General features: G+C 40.0%; 1 pseudogene; it reads left to right on the plus strand.

Annotated features, from left to right (window-relative positions):
* The first annotated feature begins 352 nt into the window (after positions 1-352).
* On the plus strand, positions 353-12,329 carry LOC144368974 (heat shock 70 kDa protein 13 pseudogene; annotated as a pseudogene).
* Positions 12,330-20,111: the final 7,782 nt, after the last annotated feature.

Consider the following 20,111-nt stretch of genomic DNA (forward strand, 5'->3'; position numbering starts at 1 on the left):
GGGCCGTACCACGCGGGCGTGCGGGGTGGCGCGGAGGCGCGCGAGCCGCGATTGGCCCAGCCGCCGGGGGTACCGCCTCAAAGCCCGCGCGAGGAGGGCGAGGTGGCTGCGCGCTGCGTAACAAGGGCGGGGCCCCAGCGCTCCGGGGGACGAGCCAATGGGCGTGGGAGAGGCCGGAAGCCAGTGTCCTCCAATCGCCGGCCGCGGCGTGAGCCCCCAGCCAATCCGAGTCGAGGGCCGAACCAACGGGCTCGCTGTTGGAGGGGTGACGGGAGAGCCCCGGACAGCCAGTCTCTTGGGGAAGCCCCGCGGGCCTCAGGGCAGGCGTCCAAAGGGCTACTTCTGTAGCTTCGCTCTATCCGCAGTGCCTCTTGTCTCCTCGGCGCTCTGGAGGGAAGAGGGTCCAACGTTCCGGGGTTTTGATAGAAGGACCAGCAACGCAGGTGGAACCGAGCCCGGCTGCCCGGGGTCTCGGGCCGGGGTCCCGGGCCGGCGGTCAGCAGCACGGTGAGCAGGGCCGCTGCTGGCCTTCCGGGCGCTGGCGACACGGCACTCGGCCGCCCTCCCCAGCCTGCGTCCTAGAGGCGCTCCTGCCAGGTGACCGCGGGCCGGACCGCCAGGCCTTGCCCGGCGTTTCCCGGATGTCGCCAGCGCGGCCCGAGCACTGGTGCACGCAGCTCGAGCGCGCAGAGTCCTGGACTCCCGGGACCGCCGGGCTGGCCCAGTTCTCAGAGCCCGTGCACCCGCCGGTGCCTGGGGCGGGAGGACTCCTGAACGTCTCCTTAGCTCCCAGCTCCCGTTGGCGGAGCCCTCGTAACTCCCCCGCCCACACACTCTCGCGCCCCCCGTCGCCCAGTGTGCTCTTGCCTGCGCAGTGCCACCTTTCCTCTTCGTGCCTTGTCTGCACGGCTTCAACTACAATGTGAAGGCAGATCCCTTCCTACTAGGGTGCTGGTGTCACCGCGGTGACTTTTTTTTTTTTTTTAACCAAGGTGGTAAACTTGTTGAGCCTTAATTTCCTTTTCTATGATTTGGAAATAATTTGATGAATTGTTCACGGGATTCTTGGACTGAATCAGGCGGTGCACGTGACCGTCGGTGGGAGTCACAGGGTGAAGGTGGTGGTTATTATTAGGACAAGCCGGACTGGCGCTGTTGCAGGTCTTTCTCCTCCCCTTGTGTCCCATTTTGTTTTCTCCCCTCTCTCTTGGCAGGTGGCCCTTATTCCTGCTTCACTGAGATAAAAAATCATCAGTTCCTACAACCTTGCCACTCTTTGAAAAAAAAAAAAATTCTACCATCAGTTTTGTGAAAGTTCTCATATACCTAAAGGAACAGGATTCCCCTCTCCCGGGACCACCCTGGGGCCCTACTGCATTTCATTCCTGCTCACTCCTCCCTCTCGCACACTCTTCCTCTCTTACTAGGTTCTTCCCCCTTTCAGGCTGAAAGAGTTTGACCCTAGGTGTAGGGGTCCCTTCACTCAACTTTCCTCAAGCTGTTTTTCTCTTCCTTGGTCCTTTCACTCTCAAACTGCTCTGGCAAGTCTATATTTGTTCCTCCCTTTCCTCCAAGAATCTCCCCCATAAACTCAAGTCACCCTAGTCTCCCCATCCCCTCAAAAGTTCTTGCAGTGATTAAATAATGTATGTAAGGCATTCAACATAATGCGTGGCACAAGGAAAGGGCTATTACTGTCTGCTGAGCAGAAATAATCCAAGACTCCTCCTTATCAACAGCTTCAAGTGCAAGGTCTGCCCAATGTGATAACCCAGCACAGTTCCTCCCCAGGCACCAGCAGTCAGTGACCCCGGGAGTGAGCACCGCTGAGTCATGCCCTTTCTCCTGGAATACCAATTTTCAGCTTTCAGACCTTCCCTTTCTTGTAACAGGACAAGCCTTATTTAACTATTGACACCTTCTAGAACTAGGACCACACTGTTCAGTACAACAAGCATCAGCCAAATGAAGCTATCTAAATTAAAATTGAAGGTAAATTTCACTTCCTAATTGTACTAACCACATTTTCAATACTGGATGGCCACTTTGTTAATCAGCACAGAATGACATTTCCATGGCCCTGTGGTTTGATACTGTGCTGAGCCAAACCACAACCCCACCAATGTCACCAGCCCTGTGTTTGCTATATGAGATAGTCTGATGCATTTGTGCATACCACCCCCATATTTCTAGTTTTCCTGTTTGTACCTTGTTTATTCAACTACATTACCAGCTCCCAGATCAGGGCTGACTTCTCTTTTGTCTTGTGATGTAATCAACAGAGAAGAAAAAAGTCTTATGTACTTGCTAAAAGAAAGAGAATAAACAAATTAGAGTAGTCTAGGCTTCAAATTTAATTCAGAAAAGAGATAAAAGAGATAGTACTTGTATGGGCAGAGACTTTTCTGTTCCCTCTTTAGTTTGCAGTGGCCCTTCCCACCCAGTGCATAATTGCTTTATCCTTAGAGAAGGATCTTTAGAAACAAGGTGGGGCAGATTTAGTTTTTAGAGCAACTGCAAAATTATTTTTAATTTTTATTATTTTAATATTATTTATTTTTATTAGAAATTTAACTTCTATTTGTACCATGCAACCAAATAAATAAATAAATAAAACACACCAAAAAACTCACTCCAGTACTCCAGTATGTGGATACTTACTTCCACATCCTGTCCAACCTGGAGAGTCTTTCATTTGTAATTATTCTGTCCTTTGCTTTGGTCCTCCCCTCCACTCTAAATTTGATTCTTTATAACATGTAGCTAAACATTTTTTTAAATGTTAACTCAGTGGTAAAGCACATGTGTACACAAGGCTTTGAATTCCATCCAGCCCTGCAAGAAAAGAAAAAGGAGAAGGAAAATAAATCTTTTGTCTTCTGACCCAAATGCATATTAATTGTAAGAAAATTAGAAAATAAAATGACCAGAAATAAAGATCCTATGAAATCGCAACATCAAGGAGGGGAAAATCAGCTTTAACATTTGAAATTTACAGTTTTTTTTCCTGTGTAAATACATATGCCCATATGTGTATTTTTACCAAAGATTTTTTTATAAGTTGCTTTTGTTGTCCATTCATTTCTCTAATTAAAAAAATAATGCCTAACTCCTTTGATTTGTACTTATAAATATGAAACCAGGCAGAGGTATGGTGAAAAAAACAGCCAAATTTTCATTTCTTTCAGATTTAAGAAACTATAAAAAATTTTAACTGATATAAAAAATGTTCTTTCCTGCAAGATATATTTTCAGATAAGGGTAAGAAAGACTTTATAATTACAATTGTGAAAACGAATTAGCAAGGTTTACAAAGACTTTAACTAATTTCCTGACTTTATTCTAGTCACAGCTGATATAAAAATATAGGTAACTGATAAAATATGTTAGGAAAATATCGGTCCCTTTCAGTGTTTTAAAAAATCAATTTTCTTCAGAAACCTGAAATCTCTGATTGAGACAGGCCAACTGGAGAATGAGTGAAAGCATAGCTAGTGGCAAAAGGTCCTGATCTGAATGCCTTCTGCTCTTCTGTCCTGTGTGGTGGGTGGGGCACACTGGTGCTGTCTGCTGGTGGAATGAGGTCATGCCCCACTTCCAGAGATTGGTGGGCAGTGTTGAAGATAACACATTTCTTCTGTGTCCACCCGTCCCCCTTCAAACTGCACTGCCCTCTCAAAGTTAGCCTGTCCTCAGCAGTGAAGCTCCAGCATGGCCTCCACCACTTCCAAAGGCAAAGACAGTTCAGACGTGGCAGCCTCCAGTTAGGTCACCCACTTCTAGACTCCATGTAGATGGTACCCGGGCAATGCCCTTATACGTGGTGCCCAGTCCACAGGAGCATTGGTTACTGTAGACCTGCTGCTCCAGGCCTTATTTGTCAGAATCTCTCTGGAATCTGGTTGTCTTCCTGTTCTATTTTTTTATTTCCTGATCACCATTTTGTGAGCTTTACCAGGTGAAGGAGGAGAGATGCTAGCACTGTGACCTGGAAGTAATGTATCCAACCCCTCCCAGCATCAGTTTCCTTATCTATAAAATGAGAAGCTTGCAATAGATGGCCTTTAAGTCCCTTCCAGTTCTGAAATTACAGAGGTGACAGTGCTTATTAAGTAGAATGTGAGGCACTATGCAGCCAAACAGGAATGGGCAGATGTGCCCTCCTGCTTCTGAAAGCTTGTGGTCTGAATCATTACTACTCATAATAGAAACACAGGGATATTGTTTTTTGTATTTTGTTTTTAGTGGGTGGGGCTTTATTTATCTCATAATAGCTGCTATTTGCTGAGAGCTTACAGTATTCGGGGCATTCTGTTCCAAAATTGTGACTACCTCAATCCTCAAAACAGCCTTTCTTTTGCCCCTTGTGTGATACTAGGGATGGAACTCAGGACCTTGTACAGGGTAGGCAAATGCTCTACCACTGAGATACATCCCTGGCCCTTTTTAAATTTTATTTTAAGACAGGGTCTGGCTAACTTTCATAGGCTGGCCTCAAACTGGTGATCCTTCTGCTTCAGTCTCTAGTGGCTGGGATTAAAGGTGTGAACCTTCTGCAGCCATCACAGCCATTAATTCTGAAACCAGCAAGAGACAATGGGGATGAAGGAAAGACAGAGGAGCTGGGGCCAGGTGGATAGCCAACCTCTGATGGAGACTGACTGACCCAGAGCTAGCTTAGCACATTGATTATATAGCTTTATCTTCAAAAGGCTATCAGTGAGAAAGTTATAGAAAAGCAGGCAATCTGAAGGACATAGCGAAGCATGCAAGACATTGAGGTCATCTTGTTATGCCCAGAATTCTCTATCCCTGGGAGTTGGTGCCTGAGCTCAATGTTCCAATTGATACAGCTGCACGCCTTTGCACCCCCCAGCCAGGTGTCATCATAACAACTGGGCCATCTTGACCTGTACCTTTGCACAGGAAGTTCTCAACACCAACAAGCCATGAGGGAATCAGAAACCATGGTTCAAGTCACCGCCCTCCACATGGACCACCACACTTAGCTCCATTTGCAGCCTCTTAATTTCTGAGTGCTCTCATCATTTTGAAATGATGACTTGTCCTCCCTTCCAGAAGTACAAAGGGGTTTCTCTCTCTGATATATACCATGAAAATTTGGTAAAGCGCCTGGAGGTACAACGGAAACATGGGGCCCTCCACGACTGGGCCCAGGTAGAGCTCCTAACTCAGACTCATTCACCCAGGTCCTCAAGGTTCCTCCAGCCCTGGTTCCTGGGAGGTGCCTGCTCCAACATCATGACCTGCCTGCCTGCCAGTCTGCAGGAGCCAACAGCTGACTCTCTGACTTCACTTCTCCAGTGAGTCTGCCAAGAGCCGATGTTTTTCAATTTGTTCAGGTGTTTACTTGTTTGAATAGTGATCGCTTCCAGGCTCCTTATGTGGTAGGCTAGGAATGGGAAGCCTCCTTGGACTTTGTAGGCTTTTGACTCTGTTTATGCACAGAGTTGCCTCTCTGCAGAGGAGGTGTCTAGGGTGTGCACTGCTAAAGCGGTTTTTAACCACTTGGGGAAGACTCCAGGTACTAAACTAAGCAAGTGTTTTAAAATAGCCTTTTGAGACTTCTGGCTCCACCAAAGTGGGCCATGTCCTCCCTTAAAGAAACCTGGACATGCCCCCAAACAAGCACACAAAGACTTTAAAAGATGCCTAGAATCTCAAGAGTTGAGAGAAGATACAGTGAAAATGCCCCAGGTTTACTTATTTCATCACAAATCCAAACCAGGCACTTATAGAAAGTGCCATCCCAGCTCCATGAACAGGCACAGAAAGAACACATCAAAACAAACAAACCAACAAAATCCTGTGTTCTCTTGCCAAGGAATGGGACTGTGTGACCTGATGGCAGGAAGCCTTGTTGCAGAAAGTGCCCCGACATTCAAAAAATTGTAACTCCAGTTTTTCAACCCTAGACAAGAACCCTCACCAAACTTTAAAACTGTTTTAAAGTCCAGACAACCAAATGTGCATAAAGAAAGGAGGAACAGTAGAGAAGGATGAGTGGCATAAAACAGCAAACTGACAAAAGACGGCCACACCCTCCATCCCCCAGCAGTTCTAGTGGTACCAGCCTCAGAGTGGACCTTAACCCACCTCCAACCTGTGGGAGTGGAGGCAGCTCTGTTCCCCTGTGGATGGCTGGGCAGGCTGACTATGGAGCTGAGCTGTCATCTCTGCCTGGCGAAGGCAGGCAGGGCTCTAGTGCTCAGCAGGTACTGTCAGCAGACTGAACACCCCTGATCAGAATCTGGTTCCACTTCCCTGGAGCAAAGCCAGAACTGATCTTCCATTGCACGACTTGCAACAAGGTCAGTGAGTCCTACAGCTTGACCAACATGGTGCCAGCCTGGCCCATGGGCACTGCTTACTAGGAAAAAAATAGAAGATAGGATCCAAACTTTCATAATGTACTACCCAAAATGTCCAGGATACTAATTTAAAAAATTATCCAAGAGCCGGGCGCAATGGTGCACGCCTGTAGTACCAGCAACTGGGGAGGCTGAGGCAGGAGGATCACAAGTTCAAGGCCAGCCTCAGCATATTAGTGAGACCCTATCTCAAAATAAAAAAATATAAAAGACGACATGTAGCTCAGCAGTAAAGGACCTGAGTTTAAATCCCCAGTACCAAAAAACCCCACAAATTTTATATATATAACAGGAATATCAAAACTTGAGAAAGGCAATCAACAGATGTCAATTATGAGATGAATCAAAGGTTGAAATGGTCCAACAATGATATAAAAATAGCCATCATAAAAGTACTACAGTCTTGAAACAAAGTGAAAATCCAACAAAGAAGTAGAAATTATCTCCCAATGGCTCCGGACGCAGAGGCAGGAGGATCACGAGTTCAAAGCTAGCCTCAACAACTTAGCCAGGTCTTAAGAAACTCCGTGATACCCTGTCCCTAAAAAGAAAGAGAAATTATCAGAAGAACTAAATGAAATGATAAAACTGAAATTTAAGAATATAATAACTGAGAAACATGCTGTTTAGGCTCAATAGTAGAGTGACATAATAGGACAGAATCAGTGACTCTGAAGTCAGACCAATAGAATATCCCTAGTCTGAACTACAGGGGAGAAATTCCCCAGGGTGGGGAATGAGCAGCGTCATAGGGATTTATAAGATAGGTCAAAATAAAGGAAAAGTATATAAAGAAGTAGCTAAAATTTCCCCTGACTTAGGAAAAGATGTGATCCTACAGATTCAAGAAACTGAACAAATACCAAATAGGATAATCTCAAGGAGATCTTTGCCACAACACATGATCACCAAACTTGTAAAAACTGAAGATAAAAAAATATATTGAAAGCCACCAGAAATAAATGATACATTACTTAGTAGTGAAATGACAGTTTGAATTAACAGCACCTCAAACTATGGAGGTAGGAAGGAATAAATCTGTCATTTTTTTCAAGTAATAAAAGAATTGTCAAACCAGAATCCAGTGGAAATAACCTTTGGTGATAAGAGAAAAGTCAAATTCTCTCAGGTAAAGGAAATCTAAGTGAATTCATCCCCAACAGACCTATCACAAAATGGTTAGAGAACTTTCTAGGCAGAAAGAAGAGATAAAAGAACCTTGGAACACAGGAAGGAAGAAAACAGCTAAGAATAATATAAACAATAGAAGCCGAGCACAGTGGTGTGCACCTGCAATCCCAGCTGCTCGGGAGGCTGAGACAGGAGGATCCTGAGTTCAAACCCAGTCTCAGCAAATTCTAAGTCTAAGCAATTCATTGAGCCCTTATCTTTAAATAAAATGCAAAATAGGGCTGCGGATGTGGCCCAGTGGTTGAGTGCCCCCAAGTTCAATCCCCAATACAAAAAAAAAAAAAATGTGTGTGTGTATGTGTGTATATATGTGTGTGTGTACATATTTTGGTGTGTGTGTGTATATATATACACACACACACACACATATATGTACACGCACCCACACACACACAATAGACTTACCTTCTCTTGAGATTTTTAAATTTCTAAATTGACAATAGAAGCAAAAATTGTAACACTGTTTGATGTTCTAAATACGTGTAGAGGAAATAAAATGATTATAAACAGGAAGGGCAATGATGTAAAAGGAGGTCAGGTTTCTATACTCATCTTGAACTCACAAATTGATGGCATCAGTAGATGATAGATTTACATATAATAAAACCTATGGCACCAACTAAAAAAAAAACCTATACAAAAAGATGCCTTTAAACAGTTACTAATATGGCATTATGTAAAAATGTGGATGTGTAACCGATGTGATTCTGCAATCTGTATTTGGGGTAAAAATGGGAGTTCATAACCCACTTGAATCTAATGTATAAAGTATGAAATATGATATGTCAAGAGCTTTGTAATGTTTTGAACAACCAATAAAAAAATGTGAAGAAAAAAATTAAAAAAAATAAAAACACTATTGCCTGGTGTGGTGGTGCACACCTGTAATCCCAGCATCTCTAGAGACTGAGGCAGGAGAACCCAAGTTCAAAGCCAGCCTCAGCAATTTAGTGAGGCCCTAAGCAACTTAGCAAGTTTTGTCTCAAAACAACAGAAACACTACAAGTATAAGGGAATAAGAGGAATTGTTTAACAGAAACTTTCCATCGGTCTGTTCTAGAAATGGATAGGGTGATAATTGAAAAAGTAGCCCACCTGGTGACAGGAAGAAAGAAGCTGGATACACAAAATCAAATGAAACATGCAAAGCAGCTATAAAAAGTGTAAAGGTGTCTTTACAAATATAGCAATTAAAATACAAAATTGGAAGAGTAAATCAATAATCATGACCCAACTACATGAGGTCTTCAGAGGTTCATTGCAAATATAATTAAATGAGCAGGTTGAATGTAAAAAGACATATCATGCAAACATTAATTAAAAGAAATCAAGAATTGCTCTATTACTACCACACAGTGAAGATTTCCAAGCAAAGAAAATTACCAGAGATCAAGGTGGAGGTTATATCATGAAGAAAAAGTTAATCCATGAAGAAGCATAGCAATTCAAAATATATATGCTCTACACAGGAAAGCTACAAAATATGGTGAAAGAAAAAGAAAACAAAGAAATTGAAACAATATGTGAAGGAAAAATCAGTCAATTCAAAATTATAAGAGACTTCAGCACCTGTTAACAATTAATAGACCTTCGGCAGGATTGTAATGGCCGGAGTGATGGCAATCTTAGGACTCAGCTGTTTAACTCTCCTATTGGCTGGCTACTTGGCACAACAGTATTTACCATTGCCTATTCCTAAAGTGGTTGGCATTGACCTGGGCATCACCTACTGTTCTGTTGGGGTGTTTTTTACTGGCACAGGAAAAGTGAAGGTGATTCCAGATGACAGTGGGCTTGTCAGCACACGTAGCATTGTGTCTTTTACTGATGATGGTGATGTGTGTGTGGGCTATGGAAGCTGAGAGTTGGCAGATTCAAATCCTCAAAACACAATGATGCCAAAAGATTCATAGGCAAGATTTTCACTCCAGAAGAGCTTGAAGCTGAAATTTGCAGATACCCATTTAAGGTTTTAAACAAAAATGAATTGGTTGAGTTTTCTGTGACAAGTAATGAGACCATCACTCTTTTCCCAGAATATGTTGGCTCTCGACGAGTGTTAAAATAAATAGCAGAAGAATATCTTGGAATGCTAGTTGCTAATATGTCATTTTTGTACAAACAGGATTTGACTTAAAACAAAGAAATTCAACAATTGGAGCAGCCAACCTTGCAGGACTGAAGATCTGTGAGTAATAAATGAGCTTCAGCAGCAGGACACCCTGTAGTCTCCAGAAGGCTGAAGTCTTCCTGATCTTGGTTATCCACCTGGGCAGGGGAACTCCGGAGGTGTCATTACTGAATAAACAAGGAGGGGTGTTTCTAACTTGAGCGGTGTCTGGAAACCATAAACTTGAAGGACAGGACTTCAATCAGCAGTTGCTTCAGTACTTGTGTCAACTGGTGTACCAAACATGGCTTCCTCCATCTAGGAAAGAGGAAGTCCACACACTAAGGTAAGCTGTGGGAATGGTCCAGTGAAATCTGACTGCATCAGTCCTCCCAGAGATCAGTGTTGCCAACAGTGGAGGAAAAGAGGGGAAGGGAGCACAGAGTGATGACACCGAACTGCCAAAGGACAAACTTAACCCAGATGGCCACGAAAACAGATAGTTTGGACCTGGCCTTTCGGGAAAGAAAAGTGGAAAGTCAGGTTTTATTTGAAACAGAAATATCCCAGAAGCTCTTGGATGGCCTTAACGAAGATCTCTGCCAGAAAATACTCGCACCCATTCAGCAAGCATTAAAAGAAGGCCACCTGGACGCGACTAGGCTGACAGGTTGTTTTAGTCGGGGCTCTCCCCCAAGTCTTGGGATCCCAAGTCACCAGGAGTTCTTGGGAAAGGGTCCCAACCCATCTGTAGCCCCTGACCTGGCTGTGGTGGCAGGGGTGGCCATGCAGGGATTGATGGAGGCTCGTGGCCTCTCCAATTCTGTGCTTGAGACATCCGCAAAAAGCATCTACAAAACCCAACTTCAGTTGAATTCTGGAGGAATGATGTGTGATCAAATACAAATATATGATCTTATCTGGTGAGCTCTTCCCCTTAATCAGAGTACCTACTCCAAAAAAGAAGATCTCTACCTAAAGCACCTCCCAGATTTACCTAGAAGGCAATATTTAGACACAAGAAAATTTTACATAGCATTTTTTTTTGAGAGGTCTCATTTCAGTACATACTTCTAAAATGACAAGAGTTGAAATAAAACTCTTACTGGAGGAGCATAGGTGGCTATATTTTCTGGATTCTAGAAATAGATAACCATATGCACTTAACATTATATTCTGTAAACATTAAATAGTGCCAATTATAAGGTTTTCCAGTTCTTATAAATTGTGTTAGTAGGAGCTGGTAATCTCTTTACTTGGTCATCACATGTACCTATAAATTTGAACTATACCTGAATGACAGTGTTGATATCAGGTATTTACACTGGAAGATAGGATTATTAAGCTGCATATATATTCAATAATGGCCATATACAAATTTATTTTTACAAATTCAGTGTCCAGTTATGTGTCATATGCACATATTCTGCATTTTCCAGATTATTTTAATGTATTTCATGAATCAGTTTTTCTTTCTAAAATAGGTACAGATTTATTCAAAGTTTTCTGTATCAGCTAGGAGAAATACCCAATTTATATTGTAGTCCCTTCATCTACTGAGCATCATTCTCTGCTTGGATTTCCATGATTCTGCCTGACTAGAATACAATAGGGAATTATTCGTTGCATTAAATTGTGCTAATGTCACAATAAAGTCATTGCTATATCATTTTTATAATCCAAGGTATTTGTAGATATTAGTAAATAGCATTAATTACCTATTGTGTTTCTGTTTTATTTCTTCATTTACATTTTCAATGAGCTCTGGAAAACACAGCATGGATTTGAACTACAAAAGTTAACCTGATTCAGTTTCATTGAGATTTTTTCCCCATATTTTGTTTCGAAATGAGGAAAATGTATCAAACTATAAAAGCCCTGTTTTTATTCTGTATTATTTTAAAATAGTTATATTTGGATTATTTTAGCCATAAATTGGAGTGTGATGAGATCATAAAATTCGTGAATACTGGAAATAATTCTAACATAGAAGGCAATATGGGAAAATTTTCCAGAAATCAGCAATTGTAGAATTTGAGTATTTTGTTGTATTTTATTTTTAATGGTTTTTAGTTGTTGATAGACCTTTATTTTATTTATGTATTTATATGTGGTGCTGAGAATCGAAACCAGTGCCTCACACATGTCAGGCAAGTGCACTACCGATGAGCCCCAGCCCCAGCCCCTTGTTCTATTTTACTTATTTCCTTTAAGAAAAGCCACAGAGATCAAGTAAGAAAATAATAGCAGTTAATTTCTATGATTCCCATGTTATTTGAAGGTACTTGTGTTTCTTTCCTTAGTAGAGACCTACTTCACATTAATATTCAAAAATTTTATATCCTAGTCACCATTTTTTTAAAGGCAAAGTGTATCTTCTTTTTCTGGTGTTGAACTTGAAAGATGTTGTTTCCAATCACTAAAGGTGAGAACCCAGCAAATATATTTCAACAATATCAAGACATTGAATAGTGTTAATATTTTTTCAGATATAAAAAGGAAAACATGGGCTGGGGATGTCGCCCAAGTGGTAGCGCGCTCGCCTGGCATGCGTGTGGCCCGGGTTCGATCCTCAGCACCACATACAAAGATGTTGTGTCTGCCAAAAACTAGAAAATAAATATTAAAAAAAACCACCTCTCTCTCTCTCACTCTGTCTTTAAAAAAAAGGAAAACATTTCTTAGCAGTGAAATTGATTTTGAAACAAATTTTAAATATGTTTGTGTACAGAAAATATTTGTAGTAGGTAAATAAAATATAAAATTCTTATTTTAGAACTAATTGAGAAATGCCAAAGATGAATCTACCACTGCATTAGGAAAATATTCAAGTGTTCTCTTGGACTTTATATAAATCTTAATAGATTAGAATTGAAAAATATCTTTGGGAAAGTCTTTGGGAAAAGTGTTCAGTCTCCATAGGGTATCACTTTTGACCTAAAATATTTTAAGATTAAAAAACTTGAATTTCTCAGATACTTGATATTGTTCTTAACAATCTGTTAAACTGTTAACTTTTTTTAAGGGAAGTAATATGCAAAACAGGGCAGCTAATCACACAATAAAATTGGAATTTTAATAATTTGACTCTTTGAAAAATAGAATAGCAGTGTTGGAATTTTGGGGCAGTAGTTTAGCATATTCTCTAGTGTAATTATACCTTTAAAATAAAATGAAGGAATGTCTGTCTTCAGTCATATTGTAGGGCTCTCAATATATACATAATCTTGACATTAATGTAATTATTTATTTTAATTATTTATTTTTTTTGAATATTTGTTTCTCAGTTTTAGACGGACACAATATCTTTATTTTTATATGGTGCAGAGAATCGAATCCAGTGCCTCACACATGCTAGATGAGCACTACCACTTGAGCCACATCCCCAGCCCCCAATGTAGTTTATTTAAAAGATAAGAATGCATCCTGAAAAGGGTCATTTATTAATAACAATCTGAAGTTGTTTTTCATAAAGCAAACTTTTTAGTTGTACATTTGGCTGGTGTTTTTTTCAAGTACATAACAAAATTCTAAATGTCTTATAATTACAGTATGTGAGTAATTTATTTTGTATCAGGAATGTTTCAGTACTGTGTTTTCATCAAACCACCAACTTATCAACAGATAAATGTGTAATGTGTGCTGAATATTATAGTATTGTGCAAAACAGATTGTGCCTCTTAAATATGTGTGTATACAGGTAATTCATGTTTTAATGTAAATAAATACCATTTTGCAGTTTGTTTTACAAAAAAACATTTGAGGGCTGGGATTGTGGCTCAGCAGTAGAGTGCTCACCTAGCACGTGCAAGGCCCTGGGTTCAATCCTCAGCACCACATAAAAATAAAATAAAGGTATTGTGCCCAACTATAACTAAAAAATAAATATTAAAAAATAGTGTTAAAAAAACAATTGATAGAACAACTACACAGAAAATCGGTTAAGATTAGAACTCAACATCATCAAAGATCTAATCAACATTTATACAGCATTTCATTTAACGGCAAACTGCACTTTCTTTTTAATTTTTTTTTCTTCTCAGTTACACATGACAATCAAGTATATTTTGATAGACAACATACATGGAACACACCTTCCCATTTTGTGGTTGTACTTAATGTGACATCACACTGGTAGTGTACTCATAAGAACATAGGAAAGTGGTGTCTGAGAACACACATTAGGTGCTCATGGAACATACACTGAGATAGATCATCTCCTGGAACGTAAACCTCAACAAAGTTAAAAGAATTGATATTAGATACTAAGTATGTCCTCTGAGCACAACGGAATCAAACTATAAATAAATGGCAGAAATTTAACAGGAGAATCTTCAAACGTTTGCAACAAAACACTTAAATAATCCATGTGTCAAACCAGTTGTGATGCTGCACATCTTTGATCCCCGCAATTTGGGAGGCTGAGGCAGGAGGTTAGAAATTTCAAGACCAGGCTGAACAATTGAGCAAGACTCTGTCTCAAAAGATAAAAAGGGTTGGGGGTGTAGTTCAGTAGTAGAGCACCCCTGGGTTCAATCCCCAGTATCAAGTAATAATAATAATCCATGTATCAAGAAGTCTCACTCAAAATACTTAACTCAAAAAAAAAAAAAAACAAATAACCCAGTCAATAAGTGGGCTAAGGAACTGAACAGACAATTCACAGAAGAAATATAACCATTCAACAAACATGAAAAAATATATATCATCTCTAGAGATTTGAGAAATGTAAATCAAAACTACTGTAAGATTTCATTTCACTCCAATCATAATGGCAATTATCAAAAATACAGGCAACTGTAAGTGTTGGTGGGATATGGGCAAAGCAGCACACACATTTGTTGCTGGTGGGTCTGTAAATTGGTGCAACCAGTATGGAAGACAGCATGGAGATTCCTCAGAAAACTTGAAATGGAACCACCATTTGACCCAGCTATTCCACCCTTGGGTATATACCTAAAGGACTTAAAATCAGCATATTATAGTGATGTAGCCACATCAATGTTTATAGCAGCTCAATTCACAATAGCTAAGTTATGCAACAAACCTAGATACCCTTCAACAGGTGAATGGGTAAAGAAAATGTGATACATACACACAATGAAATATTATTCAGCCTTAAAGAAGAAATTATGGAATTTGCAGGTAAGTGGATGGAGCTAGAGAATATCATGCTAAGTGAAATAAGCCAAACCCCCAAAACCAAAGGCTGAATGTTTTCTCTGATAAGTGGATGCTGATCCATAGTGGGGGAGGAGGTAGGAAGAATGAAGGAACTTTGGATTGTGTGGGGAGTTGGGGGGGGGTTCGGGCAGAGAGGAGAGAGGAGGGGAGTTGGGGATGGGAAGGGCAGTAGAATGAGACAGACGTTATTGCCCTATTATGTATGATTGCCGCAGACTGGCTGGGCACAAATCACGAGCCACTGAAGCAGGAACAAACTTTATTTTTGAACTCCACCAAAACACTACACACACGCTCCCGGGGAGTTCTCCTGAAATCCACGCAGCTTGTCTAGGAACCAGCCACTGGAAATATCTCCTCTGCAAATCCCTCCTCCTGCACTTCCCCAACCAATGGGAACACTCGGAGAATCCCCAGGAATCCTCACGAGAACTCCAAAGTAGCAAGAGAACTCAAAAGTAGCAGCCGAGGCAGATAGTAATGCCTCGCCTGTCAAACAATACTGTTGGCAAAATGCCAGGGGCCGTGCAGACTCCGCTGTGGCTCTTAGCATCTTGCCCCTTCTGTTTAATTAAACAACAAGCAATGTGGCTTAGAGACCGTGCATGTTAGGTTGTCCAATACAACATATGGTCCTTACCCGTCATCGGATGAGCTGACCTCAAGGCGTCAGCCTCCTGTCTTAGGTTGGTATCACTGCAATTGGATCATACCCATCACTGACTACCGGTCCAGCATACAGCCATACTTGTGGATAGGCCTTTGCACCAGTGTGTGTGGGGGTGAGGTTCTTTGCCTCACCTCTGTTGGCCCCCAAATTTGGCCTTGGTGCCAGTGGGGGGGGTGAGGTTCTTTGTCTCACCTCTGTTGGCCCTCAAATTTTAGACCATCACTAGTAGAAGGGAGAAGGATGCAAAATGCCATGACACTAAGCCAATTGAGGGCTCCTTTGAAAAATTGTACCACCAGTGACACCATCAGCAAAGATACTCCAGCACTACTACAATTCGCTGCACCAACAGATAGTTCACAAGGCATACAAGTGATACATAGTCCAGGCAAGTTCTGCAAGCAGTTCAAAGCAGAGGAATCCATCAATATGTCCATTTCCTCCCAAAGTAAATCGACTTCTTGATTGAGCATCACTTGTTGAGTTATTATTCATTGATGCATCAGTTTATACAGTTTGTTGTGATAACTATCGAAGAAGCTGTAGTTTGGTTTTATCTTTGTCTTCACCGGCACTGGGATGAAGATAGGAATTCTGGCAATGATGCTAAAAAAAAATTATGTAACATTCCAAAGGTACTAAGAAAACAATTTTCTGAACAATTCACATTATCCTGAACAGAATTATTAAATATAATGAAAAGGAAAGGTGAAAGTAAACAAACAGATCTGTTAACCTCCTTATTTGTACACATATTAAAACAATCCTCAACAGCTGTTTACCCAATTTAAATTAAACCATTAAAATCACGTGAATTAAAATAAAATTTGGATCCGTTTTTTCATGAGCGCTCCTCATATATGATCTATGGATATACGCACATACAGACATACAACACAAAACAAGTGTGCACACAAACGTACAACACATAAGACAATAGTAAAGGCCTTGTAGCTTACACAGGTGAAATCTCCATTGCAATGTTTAAAACTCCACAGTCAAAAAATAAAACTGATCAGAAAAACATTAACCTAGATCTGTATGAGCTCAAAAAATAAAATAGAACTTTATGATGTGGGAAAAGGTAATAATAAAATAGATATTGAAAAAAGCATCCTGGTTAATCACTGTCACAGATGTAAGAATAGCCAAGCTAGAGCTCTGGATATCAGCTGTTATGGATTTGAGTTAAATCATCTTCTTTTTGGTCTGTAGAAATCGCTTTGGTTAGTCTCTCTGCAATCCAAATCGGCTGTTGTTCTCCCTGTGGAAACACACAAACAGAACCCTGACTCCAGACAATCACTGGGTCAGGACCTTTCCATTGTCCTGTTAGAATATCTTTCCAAAGTACCTTAGGCTTATGTACATTTTTTGGACACATATGCCTTTCCGCAGCACTAATCCCTGATGAATCCAAATTTAAAAAGTTTATTTTAAGTTTATCTTTGGGGGATCTATACCCCTTTCCAATTCCCTCTTTTTGCTTTAATAAGTACATTTTAATAGTTTGATGAGCTCTTTCAACTATGCCTTGTCCCTGAGGATTGTATGGGATTCCTGTTATATGAGTAATGCCAAATGATGAGCAAAATTGTTTAAAAGAGGTAGAAGTATAACCAGGACCATTATCTGTTTTTAACTGTTTTGGAATGCCCACAGTGGCAAAATTTTGTAAGCAATGAGCTATAACATCTTTAGTTTTTTCTCTGGCATGAAGGGAGCCCATCAAAAATCTGGAAGAAGTAACAACTATAACACTCAAATATTTTAATTTTCCAAATCTGGCAAGTGTGTGACATCCATCTGCCAAATATGGTTAGGTATCAATCCTCTAGGATTGACTCCAAGATTAACTTGTGGTAAAAAAGTCACACAATTTTGACATTGTTTTATTATTTGTCTAGCTTTTTCCTTAGTTATTTTAAAATGCTTTTGTAAAGTATTAGCATTGGGCTGGGGATGTGGCTCAAGTGGTAGCGAGCTTGCCTGGCATGTGTGCGGCCCGGGTTCGATCCTCAGCACCACATACAAACAAAGATGTTGTGTCCACCAATAACTAAAAAAAATAAATATTAAAAAAAGTAAAGTATTAGCATTGACATGGAACCTTTTATGAAAATTTGTTGCTTCTTCTAGTGTAGAGAAAATATGTATGTCATGTGTAGTTTTATCTGCTAAATCATTGCCCAAACTAAGGGCTCCAGGCAATCCTGTATGTGCTCTGATATGTCCTATAAAGAATGGATCTTTTCTATCCCAGATTAAACTTTGTATATTGGAAAACAAAGAGAAAACAGTAAGAGGAAGGAGAAATCCTACCAGCAACTTCAAGGGATACTATAGCATTAACTATATACTGATATCAGAAAATAAATTAAATACAGAATCTTTAAACATCACAAAAGCTTGTAATAAGCTCTACCTTTTGAGCTGTTTGTTTGGGTACTAAAAATGTAAAAGTTTTATCAGGGGTAACTACTGCTGCTGTACCATTATTTGACCCATCAGTGAATACATTTGAAGCATTCATGATAGTGGTTTTTCTTGTCATTTTTGGAAAAACTACAGGATGCGAAGACCAAAAAGACAACAAAGGATTAGATGGTAAGTGATTATCAAATGAAACATTAGATTTACACATGATTATTGCCCAAGTATTTAACTCATTAGCTAACTCATCAATTTGATCCATAGTATATGGAGTAATAATTTTATTGGGAGAAATTCCAAACACTCCCTTTGCTGCCTTTATTCCTTTGAGTATTAATTGTCCTACAGCCTCAGGATACCTAGTAAGAATAGTGTTAGGAGAATAAGATAAATGTATCCACAATAATGGAACTTCTTGCCAAAATACTTCTGTAGGAATATTTTTTGTTGGTAGTACAATAAATAATAAAGGCAAACTTATATCAATTCTATCCAAATGCATATTTTCCATATATGTTTCAATAATTTTTAATGCCTTTCTTGCTTCAGGCATTAACATGTGGGGTGAATTTGGATCTGATGGACCATTTAGGATATCAAATAAAGGTCCCAACTCTTCTGTTGGTATGCCTAGATAAGGCCTTATCCAATTTATGTCTCCCAATAACTTTTGAAAGTCGTTAAGTGATTTGAGTTGATCTACTCGTATTTGAATTTTTGGTGCACAGACCATGGTTGAGGATAATAGAACTCTTAAATAATTAATTGGAAAATTTAATTGTACTTTATCTATTGCTATCTCTAGATTATAATTTTTTAATAAATTTGTAAGTGTGGCATAACATTCCAGCAATGTGTTTTTATCTTTGTGTGCTAACAATACATCATCCATATAGTGAAATACTTGTAGTTCAGGATTTTGATTTCTAAGTGGCTTTTGTTAACATAAATTTGACACATAGTTGGGCTGTTAGCCATCCCTTGAGGGAGTACTTTCCATTCATATCTCTGATCAGGACCTTCATGATTCAGTGCAGGGATAGTAAATGCAAAACCTGGACTATCCTCAGGATGAATTGGAATTGGAAAAAAACAATCTTTAATATCTATAGCTAAAACATACTAGATTTTTGGCAAAGCAGACAATTGAGGAATCCCTGATTGAGCAGGTCCCATAATAACCATCTCATTATTAATGGCTCTTAAATCTTGCAATAATCTCCATTTACCAGATTTCTTTTTAATGACAAAAATGGGAGTATTATAGGGAGATACAGAAGGTTGTATATGTCCCTCTGCTAATTGTTGTTTGACCAGGTCATGGGCTGCTTGTATCTTTTCTTTAGTCAGGGGCCACTGAGGAACCCATACTGGTCTTTCTGATTTCCAAGTAATTTTTATTGCCTCAGTGACCCCTTCTGAAAACCCAATCCATGTCTATTTATTCCTTGATCTATTTGAATTGGTGCTGCTATACCTTGTTCTTGTTCTCCTAATCTTTTTTCTTTCCTGAAACCTTGTCTAGTCCTAATAGTGGGCTCATTTGGATTGATGTTATTTGTTAATGTCAAACCTAATTGATTTAGGACATCTTGTCCCCATAAATTTATAGGAAGATAATCCAATACATATGGCTGTATAGTTCCTTCACATCCTTCAGGATCCTTCCAATCTAATACCATTGCACTTCTATGGGGATTAGTTGCCACTGCTAGGCCTCGAAGCATTTGAGTGGCTTGTTGTAACGGCCAATGTTTTGGCCATTCTTGACGAGATATGATGCTAAGGTCTGCACCTGAATCCAGTAGCCCATTAAATTCATGTCCTTGAATATTTAGTTTTAGCACTGGGCGAGAATCTAAATTTAAAGACAGCATAGCCCAATCTACACCTGTGGAGCCTAATCCCATGGAACCTCTTTCTATAGTACTACTGGAAAATTTAAAATGTAGGCTGGGGATTATTAATAACTGTGCTATTCTATCTCCTGGTGAAATTACTGATTATATCCTTTGGAGAACTAGCTATAATTTTTATTTCACCTTCATAATCGGGATCAATTACCCCAGGACTTATCATAAGTCCTTTTAGAGTAGAAGAACTGCATCCTAACAATAAGCCTACTGTTCCT

The sequence above is a fragment of the Ictidomys tridecemlineatus genome, chromosome 12 (assembly GCF_052094955.1).
Source record: "Ictidomys tridecemlineatus isolate mIctTri1 chromosome 12, mIctTri1.hap1, whole genome shotgun sequence".
In the NCBI taxonomy this organism is placed as follows: domain Eukaryota; kingdom Metazoa; phylum Chordata; class Mammalia; order Rodentia; family Sciuridae; genus Ictidomys; species Ictidomys tridecemlineatus.